General features: G+C 36.3%; 1 pseudogene; it reads right to left on the bottom strand.

Annotated features, from left to right (window-relative positions):
* Window positions 1-5102: 5102 nt before the first annotated feature.
* LOC120592038 (uncharacterized) lies at window positions 5103-5220 on the bottom strand (annotated as a pseudogene).
* Window positions 5221-7028: the final 1808 nt, after the last annotated feature.

The following is a 7028-nucleotide window of genomic DNA, read 5'->3' as shown; positions in this document are numbered from 1 at the left end:
TTTTTAATCTGGTTTTCTTATTTGAATTTTAAGAGTTCTTACTGTGTTGTTGGATAATTGTCCTTTATCAGACGTGTGTGTTGCAAATATTTTCTCTCAGTCTATGATTTGTCTCATTCTCTGAGCTATTTTAATGTCCTAGAGTAGTAACGATTTCTAAAACTTGGAAAGAGAATTATTTGAGAATAAACAAGATTAGTTACATTAAGTGTGTATAGTGAAAAGATAAAATTTCCAGTTTAAAGCGATTAGAATGATTTCCGTAAGGCTTTCTTTGCACATGTCTGTTAAATGAAGTTCTTAGCAAGTAACTAAAAAGCAAATGTCTACTAAGTAATGTAATAGCACATGTTAAGCTGATTACTGTTGTAAAATTTTAAATTGGTAATATACTTTCAGGGTTCAGAAATTTATCGATATACATTGAGAAGCAAAGCCTCTATCAGCCTGTCCCGTATCGTCTATTCCAAAGACACACACACATTTTAGGTAACTACCATAACTTGGAAAGGTTATTTTATCTCTTCCACATCACGTAAAGCTTGACTTAATTTGCCTCTTGTTTGTGTAATCGTTTGCAAAGTTGTTATAGTGATTTTTGTCCATAAATAGTAGCTTACAATTTTGGAGAGAATGATGGGTGTAGGTGCTGGTTGATTAGCAATAAGATTATGTAGCCTTGAACTACATAGAAAGGTTTCTGTGAGTGAGGCAGCAGGTACTTTATGAAAAGTTACTGAAAATTTGACAAAGCAGTTTCTGCTTTAAAAACGTACAGTAGAATACAAAAATATTTCCACACACAAACACTGATTTTTAAGTCATATAAAAGCAAAGAGCACTGTTTTTATGTTTTCTCCCAGAGTGTGTTTCTGTTCTAGTCTTAGAAGTAAATGTTACATCATTTTGTGGTGTAAATGTAAGACTCCATTTTGTCTGCAACTAAGTACTTTTTCTTTTTAGTATAGGTAATGATGTTACTAAGTCATACTTCACATGTGATACTTAAGTCGACAGCAAGATAACAGCTTTTACAGGTTTTTTTAGTTGGTTATTGTATTTTTATTATATTTAGCTGTGTTCGAATGTATTTTTCTTTGTCATTTTGATTGAAACTATCACCATAGAACCTCAGATTGTATCTATCTGAAATGACTGCTAACGAAGGTGTTTAGGAATTAGGGTAATCTATCAGTGTACTCAGAAGTTAATAGAAAATCTAATGCATTCCTAAGTTTTAGGTGAGTGCAGGAACTCAGAAAAATAGCCTTTACTTAAAGCACTTACCCTTTAGAGCTTAAGAATCAACCAAAAAACATACATATAATAAAATGTCCTACATGAGCTCCACTTAAAATACTAGTGTCGGAGTAAATTTCTCTGATCCTGTGTGTATAATCCATGGCAAATTAAAAGATGGTATCTGATCTTTGCTACATAATATGCTTATGCCCTCCTTTCCCTCTCCATCACTGAAAATGTATTCAAACATTTAAATTAGAATACCAAGCAAACAAACATGATTAGATTTTCTCTTGTGTGGCATTACATCTGCTCATGTATAGAACCTCAAGAATTGATAGTACTTTTTTCTTTCAAGCATTTTTTTAAAGAAAACTTCCTGGTGTTCTGATTCCATATCCATATCCTATGAAGAAAGTACTTCCTTACTAGGGTGATGTTTTTTCAGGAACCCTTGCCCTAGACACACCCCATGTGCTTAGAAATATCACCCACATACTAAGAATATTTGGTTTCTAACGTCTTACACTAATTGCTATTATAAAAGTAATTCTGTAAAAGTTATATTTAATATGAATGGTTAATCTGCAACTCCACCCATTAGCCTTTAGCATCTGTGTTATAAATGCCTGCTAAAATTACCTGTGTTTAAATAAGTTACATTTTTAGCTGTTCTGTGGATTACTTGGGGGACGAAAATTAGATTGTTTTGCATATCTAGGACAGCATAACCAGTTCTTTCAGATTATATCTGGTGACAAAAGTAATATGAGATGTTAGAGATTTAATAAATAATAATACCTGTTAGAAAAAAAGTGTAATATATAGATGTCAAGATATCATGCATTCATCTTAAGGCATGACCCTTTAGCATTTAAGTGACAAGCATGCTTATTTGGATCTTTGATTAAAAGAAAGTGAGGCTTTTAAAGTGGATTAAGAGTAGCAGTTTTTTTACTTGTTAAATTGGGATGAGGAATTTTCTAGACTCTAAGAAAGTTATTTTTAAGGACCCTAGACAATTATCCTAGCTAACTAGTGACTAAATCTGCCCAATGATGTACAGTCCTTACACAGAAGACCCAAACTGTACTGAACATAATAGTACTGAATTATAACATTTCAAGCCTTAAAGTTCAGTTGTGTGCATTAGTTAAGCTAGATCAATGACTGATTTTTCAAATGAGCTAGGGATATATGTAGTAGAAGGCAAATGCAATGGGTCTAGTAAAGTCCAGATGTTCTCACGGTTTTCACCTGGAAGGCTACGTCATCCTCGACAGAACTGAAAGGAGCAGGTTCAGTAAGGCATGCCTGGTTTCAGTTCTCAAAGAGATCATAAACGAGTACAATGCTTAAGAAAGATCTGAATTACTAAATTGGCCATGTTGATTCTAGAACTGAGAAAGTAAATTTCTTTTGAGTTTTCTAAGGATCAGTGGTCAGAATTAATGTTGGATATTCTCAGATATATATATCATTACTTGACACCTCTTCTCCCAGGAAAAATATACCTTACAAAATTTGTCACGTAGGTGGTGAGTAAATTTTCATTCCAGGATGGGAAAGCAGTGGAGAAGATGGTAGGTAGATACTAGCTTTAAAGTCACTTCAGGTTTGTGACACACAAACTCTGTGTGTGTCTCTGGAAAAGTTACTTAAAATCTTGAGCACCTCAGTGACATCATCTATGCACTATAAGTATTAAAATAATGTATGAAACAGTAGTATCAAGCACACATTGTGAGTGCTTGATACAGGTTTGGTGTTTTAACATTATTAACATAGCTAATAACCCCTGGAAAAGGCTATATTCACAGATATTTAAGAGGCCAGATTCTGATCTGTACAGTGTAACAATCAGCCATTTTGCAATACAACTAAAATTTATTTGGTGGAATGGAAACGAAATCCAACCTCTACTTTCTCTCTGCCTGACAGTTCTTAAGTTGGAATCCACGAGTCTCTGAAATTGCATGCAACATATGATATCTGTATTTCTTGGTAGAATTTTCTATTGATCCATGACTTAAAGACTCTGGATCTAAATGGCCTTCCTAGAAAAGTACTTGAGTATTTTAAGAGAGAGCTGGCTGTGTATAAGCCAGGAATACCAAATCTGCCTTGTTCAGCTGTTGTCTCTCTCAGACAATATTGGAAGAAAAGTAGTACCTTTTCTCTTGTTAGAGGCAGCAACAGTGGCTCCATAGACTGAAGGAGGGAATGAATAGGTGGGTCACAAACATAGTCCTTCAGTCCTTTAAAAAATAATCTTGCTTTGCCATTTTAGTTTGCTTTTCTCTGATACCCTCTCCTACTCCTCCTTGCAAATGCAGATCAGGGTCTCAAGACATCATGCTTTGCATGATACACATGCTTGTAAGCCAAGAAATGTAAATTTTGAGAGTGTTATCTTGTATAGTGGTTGTCTCAAACCTTCTAAGTCCAGATGTCCTCTCATAGCCCTGGCTGAATTGCCAGGGTACTGTTCTGTGTGATGGAGAAAAATTAATCCAAGTAATTGCCAAGGCTAATATTCACTCTGAGTCAGTTCAGGGCGATAGCACTTAATTACTGAGTGATCCCTCTCTGATGTACACTCTCTGTATCGCAGCCTGCTATTGCTGGAGGGGTGTCTTAGAATCAATCTTTGAAACTCTTCAAATGCTTATAATCCCTCCCAATTCATAGATCCAGACAATGAAAATAGATGAGATTTGCCTAAATCATGCCTAAGAGTGGCAAGGTAGTCTAAATCTTTTAGCAGGCTATTTCTCAAACTTGTGAATCACCAAAATCAACTGAAGAGTTAAGACAAAACAAAAATCACATACTTGGGTCTCAATTCATTTCCACTGACAAAGATTATCTGGGAGAATCTGTATTTTTGACAGCTCTTCCCTAAATCATTCTATTAACCAGATTTGGAAAACAATGTTTAGAATATGTCTTCTCTCCCATAAACTAGGCCCATACAGTATAAAGAGAGGTGAGCATGGACAGTCCAGGGCCTCACTGGACCTGTTGCAAATGTAGCTTTCTTTGTCTAGATATTATCCCCATTTCAAAGCACTTGTATACCAGAACTCTTGTATTTATTGTTTTCTATCCGTAGTTTCTAAGACTATATTAGAGTATTTTGCAAAATGCTGACAGGAGAAATTCCATTTTAGGTTTAATCCCATGGTTCCTCAATAGCTCAGACATATCCCCTAAAAAATATTTCCAAAAAGTAATCACTTAATCATCTTATTCTTTGGAGTTCAGTGAAACTCAACAATAAAACTCAGACAATATATACTGTTGCTTTAAGCTTTGGAGCCTGTCTACTAATCTCTGCTTCATTTTGTGAGTTGTCTAGAGAAGGCGAGCAAAATTCCAGCACAAGGAAATCAGACAGCTCCCAGTGTACCCACTGTCAGGGCTTCCTGGCATAACTTCGGAATCTTGTTCAAAAGCCTTTTTTTTTTTTTTTTAACAGCAGGCACCCATTTATTTAAATACAAGTATACAATCAAAAGGTAGATATGAATATGTAATTATCACCAAGGTCTTGGCATCATTTCTCTAAATGCAATCTAGGGCCACATTAGCATTTGCTAAAAAATACAGAGTTATTGGAATGGCTTTTTGGTCCCAAGAGTAATGGGACATTCAGAGAAGTATGCTTCATGACCTTCCCAGGAACAAAGGAAGGGCACCAGGGCCAGAGTGAGGCAAAAGTGACCTTAACTGAAATGGCTGGGCATCCTTGAGTAACTGTGCCTCAAAGAAGAATACAGTAGGAAAGATCAAAGACCTTGAAATTGAATTTGAATAGACTTGGGCTAGAGTCATTGCCTCACTTTTTTTTTTTTTAATGCCTACAGCACCTAGTCTTCCTAGGTGGTCTCTCATCCGAGTACTAACTAGGCCCGACCCTGCTTAGTTTCTGAGATCAGATGAGATCAGCATATTCAGTGTGGCATGGCCATAAACTTGCCTCACTTCTTAATAGCAATGTGGTTTGGGGTAAGATATTTAACCCCTCTGTTTCCTGAATGGGAAAGTTGACCTAATAAGACAACTTTACAGTATTCTTGTTCCAACTAAATGAAACAGCCACTAAATAGGTGAACACAGAGTTGATGCTGGTGCTTAAAAATATTTGCACACTTTCTTTGCCATTTCACCTTCACTCTACCCCAAATCCAGGACCCAAGCCATATGAGCAAAGTTAAGAGACCTGAGCTGGAAAGGAGTGGAGGAAACATCAACGCCAAGCTCTCACTGATTATTGCATAAACAGGATGGTTTTTCTCCCTGCCGTGGAAAGAAAAGGGCTATAACCATTTGGATGAACTCTGGTAGTGAAGCCCCTCGGATTAACACTTATCTAAGACAGACTACCTGTGCTGTGAGAAAAGGTCATCAATTGTAGCCCAAGATGAATGGAGTTAGAGGTCCTAGAGGAGCTGCAGACCTCTGCGAGGTATTTAGAAGGATCCATGAGGACCTTCCTGCAGGGAGTAGCTAATTTCAGGGAATAGTCCACATAGTGGCAAGCGCAGACAGAGTATGCTGAACGACCAGACATGAGGCAATAGAGTTCTCTTTGAGGTGAGAAGTGTAATGACTTTTGGGACCTTCTGAGGCAGGTAGAGATAAGCTATGGGGAAGCTGACATTGCTGCCAGCAGATAGTAACCTATTGGCTCAGTGAAGTTCTCTCTTCTTGGTCCCTTTTGACTTGAGTATCTGCTTTGTGCTGGACCATTTTGTAACCTGGATTTACAGCACCTCCATGGTGACCTGTGTTATATAGGCTACAAATGAACTGCAATGTAACCTTTTGTAAATTATCTGTAACCAACTCCCCACACTCCCATGAATGGAGATGAACTATGCTTGACTTCACGTTCCAAATCAACTTGTCAAAAATTTCTCTCTTTTCTCTTTTAGGGAAATTCATCACAGAACATAAATATTTGAACATGACAAATTTGATGTGGTATTTTCTACCTGTACTACCAAAATTGAGCCAATAAGATTCATTAAGTTCATTTTATTTAGTCCATTATGAGAATCCTAGGATTTGAAATCAGCACTTAATCATCTCTTTAGCAAGGTTAGGTTGATAATCAAACCTTAAAAAGCCATGAGTTGCACAGTCATGGAGTCGGGAACCTATTATGATATCATAGTGGTTCTTCTGTAATGAGCTGACAGTGGTCTGGTCTCACATTTAACAGATGTAACAAAAAAAATTCTAAAAGCAGAGAGATGACAATCAGTACTATTATTTATATGACAATTTCCTAGCACATACACAGGGCTTTGCTGACACGTGCTATTCCTCATGAAATGGTTTCTAGTTGATGGCATCCTGAGTTACACATTCCAAGCTGAACACAAAACTATTTTGCTTGCCGTCAAAAACCAACATCCATCACAAAGAACTGGTTTTTACTTGCCCTTGTTTTCCTAATATGAAATGATTTCCAAGAATTTTGGACTGTTGTACATTTTTTAGCATGTAACAACATTCTAGAACATAAAGGTCTTAACAAACACAGAACCATCAATGATCTTTTCCTTAAGACTTCAGTATAAAACAAATGGAATGTTTCCTATATCATAGTATTGTATACTATCAGTAATATACTTAATGTCTTAAAAGATCACCATTAAACCTAGATATTTGTTTAAATGAATTGGATATTTTGACTAGCAGAAGAATAAGAAGTGACAATATAAAACATACTTTTCGACATTATTTGTTCTCTTTTTGAGTTGGACATTCTAAAG

This window comes from Pteropus medius, unplaced genomic scaffold, assembly GCF_902729225.1.
Source record: "Pteropus medius unplaced genomic scaffold, Ma_sr-lr_union100, whole genome shotgun sequence".
In the NCBI taxonomy this organism is placed as follows: Eukaryota; Metazoa; Chordata; class Mammalia; order Chiroptera; family Pteropodidae; genus Pteropus; species Pteropus medius.
The sequence above is the reverse complement of the archived record's forward strand: the minus strand, read 5'-3'. Positions and strand labels throughout refer to the sequence as shown.